The sequence below is a fragment of the Bos javanicus genome, chromosome 11, assembly GCF_032452875.1.
Source record: "Bos javanicus breed banteng chromosome 11, ARS-OSU_banteng_1.0, whole genome shotgun sequence".
Lineage (NCBI taxonomy): Eukaryota > Metazoa > Chordata > Mammalia > Artiodactyla > Bovidae > Bos > Bos javanicus.
The window spans coordinates 90,055,104-90,068,689 of NC_083878.1; positions in this window are offsets into that span (position 1 = coordinate 90,055,104).

The following is a 13,586-nucleotide window of genomic DNA, read 5'->3' on the forward strand; positions in this document are numbered from 1 at the left end:
AAACATTAAAAACAAATGCACTGGAGAAAAGCCATGCCTCTTTCTGAGATGGAGCATCATTTTTAGGCCAGTTTTCAGTACATGTGGTAACTGGTGGTCCTGGGGGCTGTGGGTGTCTTCACGTCCACTGCGTCTGAGGCTGAGCGGGATGGAGACCTTGAACTTCTGACCCGGCAGCCAGGTCCAGCCTGCAGCTTGGTCTCTAGGTGGCCATAGATCTGGTCACTGACGCTTCAGCACAGATAGCAGTTTCCTTCCCGAGGGCTACTCTGGTAATTCTAGTCATTAAAGGCTCTAAAGGTTGGAGGAAGAGAGGGTCATTGGAAAGCTGTGAACAGGGTTCTCAGATAAGTAAACTCTCAAAGGGCTGGAAAGGAGAGGGGCTTTTCGGACTCACAGTCTAATCGGAACTTGCTTTATTCTTCATTTTTTATTCTTCTGGTCTTCCCTGCTTTCCTTCTCCATCAGCCCTTTGCCTTCGATTCTCTCCCTCTGTCAATTCCATCTTACCTTTCCTTGTTCCTGTATCTGTGTCAGGGATCATGTGTGTATTTTGATTTTAATGTGTGTCTGTGTGTGTTTCCCAGGTTTTATTTATATTTTAGCCATAGTCTATGTCAAAGAGACATTTTATAAAAAAAAAAAAAACCTGTTCATTCTTCAGTAAGCGGTTATTAATTACAAGTGAGATCATCAGAGCATCTTTTGAAACTAAAGGTCTATATTTTAGAAGGCACTCTGGGGAATCTTTCAAAGTCCGTTCTGCAGAAGCAAAGCTGTGTTCTTAAGGGCATTTGTTCTGCAGATATAAGGTGAGAAGTGCCTTTTTCCTTTGTGCAACTGCTTCTTTCCAGGCTTAGGTTTACTGACATTACTCAGTTGGTGATCCATCACTGGTGTGTTTATTTTCCTGGCACTCGGTGGAAAGCATCTTTTCCCATCTCAATAGAAAGATTATGGGTCAGGAGAGAATCTTCCCAGGAAGAGACGATATTCCAGATTGAAACCGGGTATTTGATCATGTGATCTGCTTTTCTCTGATTGGGAAATGAGTTCATGAGGACAGCAGCCTCTCTACTTCTGTAAGAAGAAATTTAGCTCTCAGCCAGGCTGGAGAATTTCAAAATCAGCACTGGTATGAGATTCACTGACTGCCATCTATGGTCTGCCTATCTCTAGAATATTACTGACTATGTATACATTTTCTACAAGCTGTTTTTCTTTGTTGAAATGACTTTTAACCAAAATGTCTTTTAAAAAGCCACTTTCAATGATCAATCCTTCATCAAGTTCAGATTGCAGATCTCAGAGAGCCTTTTCAGACAAACTAAGATAAATATATTCACCCAGAGCTCAGGAGACAGCTGGCAGAAAAGTCAAACCAAAGGGATAAAAAGTCTCAACACTGCATCTGTGACATAAATTTCCAGAGAAAATTCATGAATTCCACCAGCAACTATCATAGGTTCTCATATTTCAGGGGATATTTAGGGATTTTAAATAATCTAGGAGTATCGGATCCATGCAGCACTGGAAGACCTATAAAAATTGATGAGAGGAGATAAGAAAGAGCTATCCATGGCATATCGTAAATGCAATACATCTAATTTTTTAAAATGAAACTAGAGTGTCTAAGATGTCAGTAAATCATCACAGAAAGGGGCTAATATGTACAGGATTTTTAAATTCAGACCTGTGAATTAGTTACTGTCATCTCCTTAAGACAATCCAAATAGAAGACAGAAAACATGAGGTTGATTTTAGACCAAATGTATACATAGAGATTCTAGCACCTGAAAATAAACAATATATGGAGATATTTATCTTGACAAGTTGAAGACAGGTCTTTAAAATATTAATAACACAAACTCCTGTAAGTTTCTAGAGTTTAGACATTCAATTTTGAATCTCTGTACCAGCTAAGTACAGACATTTGTGGTAGAAAATAACCGTTTCTCATATTTTAATCACCTACCCACTTAACCCATTACAAAAGGAAACCTTCGTGCTGATGAATGGCAGGAGTATGCAGCTGTCTTCATTAAGAGTCTGCAGTTTTCTGCCATAACATCAAATCACTTCTTCTAAAGAAATCTCTGTACTACTTACTGTCTTGTGTTCAACTAGCGTTTCCAAAATATATTTCCAAGAGCACAGCTTTTACTAGGAGTTTGGTGATAAGAACGTTCACATTTTTTTCTGTTTCTTGTATCCCACATAATTTGATAACCAGAGATGAACTATTGCAGGGAACAAGCCAAAAACAGGGACAGATACCATGTGAAGGAGGCAGGGGTAAGGTGGCTAGAAATCTTTTTTTTTTTTTTTTTTTCTGGACTGGGTTGTTGGCAGTTTTTCCCATGCCAAAGCAATATAGTGAGCCAAACTCTAATCTATGATGACCACTGATGGTTGAATTTTAAGGGACTTCGATGGAAAAAAAAATCTGGATTTGGGGTTACATCTGCTGCCTCTTGCAGTTATAGTAAGAACTTAATGTAAAGAAGTAATCTTGCTGTTGTAGTTTAGTAACTGAGTCATGTCTGATTCTTTGTGACCACATGGACTACAGTCCAGTAGGCTCTTCTGTCCATGGGATTTTCCAGGCAAGAATACTGGGATGGGTAGCCATTTCCTTCCCCACGGGATCTTCCCAACCCAGGAATGGAGCCCATGTCTCCTACAGTAGTTGAGTCATGTCTGACTCTTTGCAGCTCCATGGACTATAGAACACCAGCCTCCCCTGTCTTTCACTATCTCCCAGAATCGGCTCAAATTCATGTCCATTGAGTCAGTGATGCTATCTAACCATCTCATACTCTGCCACCCCCTTCTCCTCTTGTCTTCAAGCTTTCCCAGCATTAGGGTCTTTTCCAATAACTTTTCACATCAAGTGACCAGAGTATTCGTGTTTTAGCAAGCATCACACCTTCCAGGAAATATTCAGGGTTGATTTCCTTTAGGATTGACTGTTTTGATCTCCTTGCAGTCCGAAGGAATCTCAAGAGTCTTCTCCAGCACTACAATTTGAGAGCATCAACAAGACTTTGTATTGTCTAATTTTTGAGAGGAGATTAATGCATTTTTAATGGGTATAAGCAGTTTTGAGAGTGTATGCATGTAGCTCACGTGTGAACATTGGATGAATAATGGGAGAGACTTCAGTAGATATTGTTACTGCAGATTCAACAACCACTTCCTTTCTTCCAAATGGAATCTTGACTTGTTTTTGCAATTCACTCATTTTCAAAGACCCCATATGTCCCAATCATAGGAATGACCTAGACTGATTTAAGGGTAATTCTACTTTGCTATTTAGTAAGAGGAACAGACTTGAGACCCAACTGGGCCAGTGACGACAAGGGGATTTTTATGGGTGCTTTTGGAGTGTCTCTGTTTATCTTGTTAACAACTCTGGCAGTGACCTTTTCTCAATTTCTCACGGTGTTGCACTATGTAAATATAAGGTTAAAGATGACTTTAGCTCTCTTGCTCCAGCTAGCTTGCTGGCCTACAGAGGGGGACAGAGAAGGAGGAATCTTGAGCCAGAGTTACTGTATTTGATTAATATTGAAGCCCACCTTACCTTTAGATTTCATGTTATGCTGTCTCTTATGGGAGAAACTCATTTGAATTGGTTCTACTGTTCTTTGGAGACAGAAGCATTGCAAGTAATATGGCTTAAATGAAACAATTGTCCTCATAGGAGCCACAAATGACTAGCAGAACGAGTGAGGGGAAGAAAATAAGAGCAATACAAAGGGAGGAAACAGTACAGAGAGGACAGAAGGATGGATTGTGGGAGGGAGATGTGCATGTAGCCTTCTTAGTATTAGTCCACGTGCAAAGTGTTAGGACATTAGAGTCAAGAATCTCAGCATGGAGAGCACTGTTTAGTCTATAAACCTGCATTAGCTTAAATATGGTCTTCCCAGGTGGCTCAGTGGGAAAGAATCCACCTGCCAATGCAGGAGACTTGGGTTTGATCCCTGGGTCAGGAAGATGCCCTGGAGGAGGAAATGACAACCCACTCAAGGATTCTTGCCTGGAAAATCCCATGGACAGAAGAGCCAGCTGGGCTACAGTCTGTGGGGTCTCAAAAGAGTTGGGTTCAAGTTTAGTGACTGAATAACAAAAGCTTAAATATACTGGTTAAATATGGTTAAACATACTGGTACTATGTTTTTAAATCTGTATTTTTCAAATATATTTTATTTTAAGTCTGTTCACTTTCTTATTTTTTAAAATTCTTTGAATGATACTAATGTTTGATGTTTAATTTCTTAATTTGGCAAAAAAAAGCAGAGCTCAGAAATCATATTCCATTCAGTTCTGTCACTCAGTCATCTCCTACTTTTTGCAACCCCATGGACTGCTGCATGCCAGGCCTCCCTGTCCCTCACCAATTCCCAGAGTTTACTCAAACTCATCTCCATTGAGTTGGTGATGCCATCCAAACATATCATTCTCTGTCGTTCCCTTTCCTCCTGCCTTCAATTTCCCCCAGCATCAGGGCCTTTTCAAATGAATCAGCTCTTCGCATCAGGTAGCCAAAGTATTGGAGTTTCAGCTTCAACATCAGTCTTTCCAATGAATATTCAGGACTGATTTCCTTTAGGATGGACAGGTTTGATCTCCTTGCAGTGCAACGGACTCTCAAGAGTCTTCTCCAACACCACAGTTCAAAAGCATCAATTCTTCAGTGCTCAGCTTTCTTTATAGTCCAACTCTCACATCCATATATGACTACCAGAAAAATCATAGCCTTAACTAGATGGACCCTTTGTTCGCAAAGTAATGTCTCTGCTTTTTAATATGCTGTCTAGGTTGGTCATAACTTTCCTTCCAAAGAGCAAGCGTCTTTTCATTTCATGGCTGCTGTCACCATCTGCAGTGATTTTGGAGCCCCCCAAAATAAAGTCAGCCATTGTTTCCACTGTTTCCCCACTTATCTGCCATGATGTGAGGGGACTGGATGCCATGATCTTAGTTTTCTGAATGTTGAGCTTGAAGTCAATCATATTGGTTATCCCTAATTTTATGACAGAATGTGGTCCACTGGAGAAGGGAATGGCAAACCACTTCAGTATTCTTGCCTTGAGAACCCCATGAATAGTGTGAAAAGGCAAAATATAGGACACTGAAAGATTAATTCCCCAGGTTGGTAGGTGCCCAATATGCTACTGGAGATCAGTGGAGAAATAACTCCAGAAAGAATGAAGAGACGGAGCCAAAGCAAAAACAACACCCAGTTGTTGATGTGACTGGTGACGAAAGTAAAGTCCAATGCTGTAAAGAGAAATATTGCATAGGAACCTGGAATGTTAGGTCCATGAATCAAGGCAAATTGGAAATGGTCAAACAGCAAATGGCAAGAGTAAACGTTGACATTTTAGGAATCAGCGAACTAAAACAGACTGGAATTGGTGAATTTAACTCAGATGATCATTACATCTCCTACTGTGGGCAAGAATTTCTTAGAAGGAGTGGAGTAGCCATCATAGTCAACAAAAGAGTCCGAAATGTATTACTTGGATGCAATCTCAAAAATGACAGAATGATTTCTGTTCGTTTCCAAGGCAAACTATTCAATATCACGGTAATCCAAGTCCATGCCCTGACCAGTAATGATGAAGAAGCTGAAGTTGAACAGTTCTATGAAGACTTACAAGATCTTTTAGAACAAACACCCCCCAAAAATGTTCTTTTCATTATAGGGGATTGGAATGCAAATGGAGTAAAAGGCAAATTTGGCCTTGGAGTACAGAATAAAGCAGGGGAAAGGCTAATAGAGTTTTGCCAAGAGAACACAATAGTCATAGCAAACACCCTCTTTCAACAACATAAGAGAAGACTCTACACATGGACATTACACAATGGTCAACACCAAAATCAGATTGATTATATATTTTTTGCAGCCAAAGATGGAGAAGCTCTATACAGTCAGCAAAAACAAGACCGGGAGCTGACTGTGACTCAAATCATGAACTCCTTCTTGCCAAATTCAGACTTAAATTGAAGAAAGTAGGGAAAACCACTAGACCACTCAGGTATGACCTAAATCAAACCCCTTATGATTATACAGTGGAAGTGAGAAATAGATTTAAGGGATTAGATCTGATAGAGTGCCTGATAAACTATGGCTGGAGGTTTGTGACATTATACTGGAGACAGAGATCAAGACCACCCTTAAGAAAAAGAAATGCAAAAAAGCAAAATGACTGTCTGAGGAGGCCTTGCAAATAGCTGTGAATAGAAGAAAAGTGAAAAGCAAAGGAGAAAAAGAAAGATAAACCCATATGAATGCAGGGTTCCAAAGAATAGCAAGGAGAGATAAGAAAGCCTTCCTCAGTTATCAGTGCAAAGAAACAGAGGAAAACAATAGAATGGGAAAGACTAGCGATCTCTTCAAGAAAATTAGAGATACCAAGGGAACATTTCATGCAAAGATGGGCTCAATGAAGGACAGCAGTGGTATGGACTTACAGAAGCAAAAGATATTAAGAAAAGATGGCAAGAATACACAGAAGAACTGTACAAAAAAGATCTTTATGACCAGATAATCCCGATGGTGTGATCACTCACCTAGAGCCAGACATCCTGGAATGTGAAGTCAAGTGGGCCTTAGAAAGCATCACTACGAACAAGGTTAGGGGAGGGATGAAATTCTAGTTGAGCTATTTCAAATCCTAAAAGATGATGCTGTGCAAGTGCTGCACTCAATATGTGAGCCATTTTGGAAAACTCAGCAGTGGGCACAGGACTGGAAAATGTCAGTTTTCATTCCAATCCCAAAGAAAGGCAATGCCAAAGAATGCTCAAACTACCGCACAATTGCACTCATCTCACATGCTAGTAAAGTAGTGCTCAAAATTCTCCAAGCCATATTTCAGCAATACCTGAACTGTGAACTTCCAGATGTTCAAGCTGGTTTTAGAAAAGGCAGAAGAACCAGAAATCAAATTGCCAACATCCGTTGGATCATTGAAAAAGCAAGAAAGTTCCAGAAAAACATCTATTTCTGCATTATTGACTATGCCAAAGCCTTTGACTGTGTGGATCCCAATGAACTGTGGAAAATTCTGAAAGAGATGGGAATACCAGACCACCTGACCTGCCTCTTGAGAAATCTGCATGCAGGTAAGAAAGCAACAGTTAGAACTGGACATGGAACAACAGACTGGTTCCAAATAGGAAAAGGAGTACGCCAAGGCTGTATATTGTCACCCTGCTTATTTAACTTATATGCAGACTACATCATGAGAAATGCTGGGCTGGAAGAAGCCCAGGTTGGAATCAAGATTGCAGGGAGAAATATCAATAACCTCAGATATGCAGATGACACCACCCTTATGGCAGAAAGTGCAGAAGAAATAAAGAGCCTTTTTTAAAAAAAATTAAATTTATTTATTTTAACTGGAGGCTAATTACAATATTGTATTGGTTTTGCCATACATCAACATGAATCCGCCACAGGTGTACATGTGTTCCCCATGCTGAACCCCCTCCCACCTCCCTCCCCATACCATCCCTCTGGGTCATGCCAGTGCACCAGCCCCACACATCCTGTATCCTGCATTGAACCTGGACTGGCAATTTGTTTCTTATATGATATTATACATGTTTCAATGCCATTCCCCCAAATCATCCCACCCTCTCCCTCTCCCACAGAGTCCAAAAGACTGTTCTATACATCTGTGTCTCTTTTTCTGTCTCGCATAGAGGGTTATCGTTACCATCTTTCTAAATTCCATATACATGCATTAGTATATATATGGAAAAAAACACTGTATTGGTGTTTTTCTTTCTGGCTTATTTCACTCTGTATAATAGGCTCCAGTTTCGTCCAACTCATTAGAACTGATTCAAATGTATTCTTTTTAATGGGTGAGTAATACTCCATTGTGTATATGTACCACAGTTTTCTTATCTATTCATCTGCTGATGGACATCTAGGTTGCTTCCATGTCCTGGCTATTATAAACAGTGCTGCAATGAACATTGGGGTACATGTGTCTAAAGAGCCTTTTGATGAAAGTGAAAGAGGAGAGTGAAAAAGTCATCTTAATGCCCAACATTCAGAAAACTAAGATCATGGCATTAGGTCCCATCACATCATGGCAAATCGATGGAGAAACAGTGGTAACAGTGTCAGACTTTATTTTTTTAGGGCTCCAAAGTCACTGCAGATGGTGACTACAGCCATGAAATTAAAAGATCTTTACTCCTTGGAAGGAAAGCTATGACCAATCTAGGCAGCATATTAAAGAGCAGAGACATTACTTTGCCAACAAAGATCTGTCTCACCAAGGCTATGATTTTTCCAGTAGTCATATATGGATGTGAGAGTCGGACTATAAAGAAAGCTGAGCACTGAAGAACTGATGCTTTTGAACTGTGGTGTTGGAGAAGACTCTTGAGAGTCCCTTGGACTGTAAGGAAATCCAACCAGTCCATCCGAAAGGAGATAAGTCCTGGGTGTTCATTGGAAAGACTGATGTTGAAACTGAAAGTCCAATACTTTGGCCACCTGATGTGAAGAGCTGACTCATTTGAAAAGACCCTGATGCTGGGAATGATTGAAAGCAGGAGAAGGGGACGACAGAGGATGAGATGTTTGGATGTTATCACTGACTCAATGGAGATGAGTTTGAGTAAACTCTGGGAGTTGGTGATGGACAGGAAGGTCTGGTGTGCTGTGGTCCATGAGGTTGCGTAGAGTCAGACACGACTGAGTGACCGAACTGAACTGACTGAATTTTATCTTATTTAAAATTTTGCTGGCTTGGGAAATTCAGGATCTGGATATTACCAAACTAGTTTGATGCCTTTTACTGATTATAACATAAGACATGCAAGTTTGATTCCTGGGTTGGGAAGATCCTGTGGAGGAGGGCAAGGCAACCCACTCCAGTATCCTTGCTTGGAGAATCCCATGGACAGAGGAGCTTGGGGGACTACATTCCATGGGGGTCACAGAGTTGGACATGACTGAAGCATGTTAGCATGCACACATGCACTGATTGTGAGGGTTAATTCCATGTGACAGTTGCATAGTTGTGGTTGTGGTGCCCAGTTGTTTGCTCAAGCACCATTCTAGACCTTGTTTTGAAAGTATTTTTCATTAATAGATTCAATTAACATTTAAATCAGTTCAGTTCATTTCTGTCACTCAGTCGTGTCCGACTCTTTGCAACCCCATGAATCGCGGCACGTCAGGCCTCCCTGTCCATCACCAACTCCCAGAGTTCACCCAGACTCATGTCCATCGAATCCATGATGCCATCCAGCCATCTCATCCTCTGTCGTCCCCTTCTCCTCCTGCCCCCAATCCCTCCCAGCATCAGAGTCTTTTCCAATGAGTCAACTCTTCACATGAGGTGGCCAAAGTACTGGAGTTTCAGCTTTAGCATCATTGCCTCCAAAGAAACCCCAGGGCTGATCTCCTTCAGAATGGACTGGTTGGATCTCCTTGCAGTCCAAGGAACTCTCAAGAGTCTTCTCCAACACCACAGTTCAAAAGCATCAATTCTTCGGCACTCAGCCTTCTTCATAGTCCAACTCTCACATCCATACGTGACCACTGGAAAAACCATAGCCTTGACTAGATGGACCTTTGTTGGCAAAGTAATGTCTCTGCTTTTCAATATGTTATCTAGGTTGGTCATAACTTTTCTTCCAAGGAATAAGCGTCTTTTAATTTCATGGCTGCAGTCACCATCTGCAGTGATTTTGGAGCCCAAAAAGATAAAGTCTGACACTGTTTCCACTGCTTCCCCATCTATTTCCCATGAAGTGATGGGACCAGATGCCATGATCTTCATTTTCTGAATGTTGAGCTTTAAGCCAACTTTTTCACTCTCCACTTTCACCTTCATCAAGAAGCTTTTTAGTTGCTCTTCACTTTCTGCCATAAAGGTGGTGTCATCTGCATATCTGAGGTGATTGATATTTCTCCTGGAAATCTTGATTCCAGCTTGTGCTTCTTCCAAGCCAGGGTTTCTCATGATGTACTCTGTATATAAGTTAAATAAGCAGGGTGACAATATACAGCCTTGACGTACTCCTTTTTCCTATTTGGAACCAGTCTGTTGTTCCATGTCCAGTTCTAACTGTTGCTTCCTGACCTGCATACAGGTTTCTCAAGAGGCAGGTCAGGTGGTCTGGTATTCCCATCTCTTTCAGAATTCTCCACAGTTTATTGGGATCCACACAAATGCTTTGGCATAGTCAATAATGCAGAAATAGATGTTTTTCTGGAACTCTCTTGCTTTTTCCATGATCCAATGGATGTTGACAATTTGATCTCTGGTTCCTCTGCCTTTTCTAAAACCAGCTTGAACATCAGGAAGTTCACAGTTCAGGTATTGCTGAAGCCTGGCTTGGACAATTTTGAGCATTACTTTACTAGCGTGTGAGATGAGTGCAATTGTGCAGTAGTTTGAGCATTCTTTGGCATTGCCTTTCTTTGGGATTGGAATGAAAACTAACCTTTTCCAGTCCTGTGGCCACTGCTGAGTTTTCCAAATTTGCTGGCATATTGAGTGCAGCACTTTCACAGCATCGTCTTTCAGTATTTGAAATAGCTCAACTGGAATTCCATCACCTCCACTAGCTTTCTTCGTAGTGATGCTTTCTAAGGCCCACTAGACTTCACATTCCAGGATGTCTGGATCTAGGTGAGTGATCACACCATCGTGATCAGTAGATATAGAGTGAAGCAGATTATGCTTCATTATGTGGGTGGGCCTAATCCAATCAGCTGAAGGTTTTAGAGAAAAGTCTGAGGTTCCCCCTAAAAGCAAGCATTTTTGGCTGTAGATGACCTTTGGACCCAAGATTGCAGCAGGAGCATCCTGTCAGAATGTCCAGCTTGATGGTTTCCCCCTTAGTATTCAAACTTTCTAGCCCACACAATCACATGGGACAATTCCCTAAAATAAACCTCTCTTCATGTATATATTTACCATGAGATGGCATCACTGACTCAATGAACATGAGTTGGAGCAAACTCTGGGAGATGGTAAAGGACAGGGAAGCCTGGCGTGCCACAGTCCGTGGCGTCACAAAGGGTTGGACATGACTAAGCTACTTAACCACAACTATGCACATATATGTGTGTGCATCCTATTGGTTCCGTTTCTCTGGAGAAGTCTGACTATGGCACTGACTCTTGAATATTCACTCTATTGACTAATGTTATTCCAGTCGTTACCATGTGCAAACCACTGCACGAAGACAATGGGACTAGAAAACTGGCGGGAACCTTGATGGCGTCAACATGTGCCATGCAATGTGGTGTGAACTGCAGAGGCGCGGACAAGGTTGTGTTTAATACAAGACAAAGGGGCCAGGAAGTCAAGAATGCATTCTCAGAGGAGTGACTGTGAGCCAGGCTCTGAAGGATGAGAGGATGTTTATCAGATGGGGAAGGAAAGACAATTCTTCTCAAGAGTAAACACATATGTTAAACCTCTGCTGAGATATCTCCCCTGTGATCAGACCTTACCAGCGGCTGTCATCCCCATGACAGATAGCTCCACTTATAGGAAACTTCTTCCTCAGCTGAACTGAGGGTCTACTCCCCCAACATCTGCGGGTTTGGTTCTGGTCCTGTTTCAAGCACTTGCTTGACCTGTGGCTTCTGAGAGGTCACGCCTTCATTCTGGGCCTCACTGTCTTCACCTGTGAGAGGGGATGAACACTTACATGATGAGGCTACAGTAACTGTTAAATCAGATGTATTATTGAAAACATCTAGAAAATACCAGGTCACTGATACATGTTAATTTTACTTCACTCTAGTGCCCCTTCTGGGGTCAGAGAAAATCAATTTCAAATCTATAGAAGAACTTTCCATAGAATGATATATTTATGATGAGAAATGCAAAAATGAATTAAAACTGAATGTCATATAACATTAATAACTTGCACAAAATGTATTTTAAAATTTAATTAATTTACATCAACAATATCATACATTAATGATTATATTATTAATATTATGTGATATATTTTTATATTAATAATTATGTTGTTGTTGTTTATTCATTAAATTGTGTCTGGCTCTTTGAGACCCCATGGACTGCAGCATGCCAAGCTTCCCTGTCCTTCACTATCTCCTGGAGTTTGCTCAAACTCATGTCCATTAAGTCAGTGATGCTATCTAATCATAATAAATATTAATGTATATATAACAAAAATGAATACAGTTAACATTTTTTTCTATCTAGACACTTTACTGTCCAGGGTATGAGCCTAATGACAAGATGAATTACTATAAAATTGCAAAACCAATGAAACAAACAAGTACCTCCCTTTCACATCTCAGTTCAGTGAATAACTGTGGAAACTCATATATTTTTCTCTCACAATCAAAACAACTTACATTTAGAATGCTCCTTGCTTTATGCTGAGAAAAAGTGTTTCCACAAAAATTTTAATTTTAGAAAAGAAACATAATTTTTTAGCATTAGCAATTAATTATTCTAAAATTATCCTTAAATTAATTCACTTTTGCGAGATTAAATGATCACAAGCAGGTCAAAAAAAGTAAGAAAACAATTCTACAAAGTTTGATGTGTCTTTATGAACAGTACTCTGTAGGGTTGGTCATTTTTACTTTGCTTCACAGGTCGAGGCATCAGCATATAAACTTAAACCAAGCAAGGGTTTTCTTCTCCACCCCTTCGTGCTCCTTGCAGCCTTACAAAGGCCTGTGTCTATTTCGCTCACCCACCCAGCTCTTCCGAAGGGGCTGGTGGACAAGTAAACCCTGGCTGACTCTGGTTCTTTCTCCACTCTGCATTTGGGTCACCTGCTGCTGATTGGTCGCTCAGTTGTGTTTGACTCCCTGTGACCCCATGGCCTGTAGCCCACCAGGCTCTTCTGTCCGTGGGATTTTCCAGGCAAAAATACTAGAGTGGGTTGCTGTTTCTTCCTCCAAGGGACCTTCCTTACCCAGGGATCAAACATGTGTCTCTTGCATTTCCTGCACGGGCAGGCAGAGTCTTTGCCGGCAGCTAGTGGGTCACCGGGGCAACCTTTATTTTATTTTTTTTTTAATCAATTTATTTATTTTAACTGGAGGCTAATTACTTTACAATATTGTAGTGGTTTTTGCCATACTTTGACATTTAAACAGGATGCCCACCTTCCACACCAGAGCCTCTAAATTCTTGTTCTGGAGTGAGGCCCTGCATTAGTATTTTAAAAATTCTCAAGATGATTTCATTATGCACCTAGGCTTAAAAAAAAAAAAAAAAAAAGACTGAGCTGATAAAAATATAGGACAGTAAGGAAAAAAGAATGAGTAATCAATGAAAGGGATCAATGGGATTTTAAAGGAGCATTGTTGCAATTGATAGGTTTTTGTCCATTCACATGTAGAGTATCAGGGATCACCCTCCAGGAGAGGGTGATTATATCAGTATTTTCTGGAGTGGGGGCAGGATATAAATTTTGTAAAGCCCTTCAGTGTTTTGCCTAAACTTGGAGAGGGGCACCTCTTCAGGTAAAGCTAAGATGGTGAAAAAAGTAGGTAAACTATCCATTCTTAGCAATGGTCTCAGTGGGTGTCAACCCCT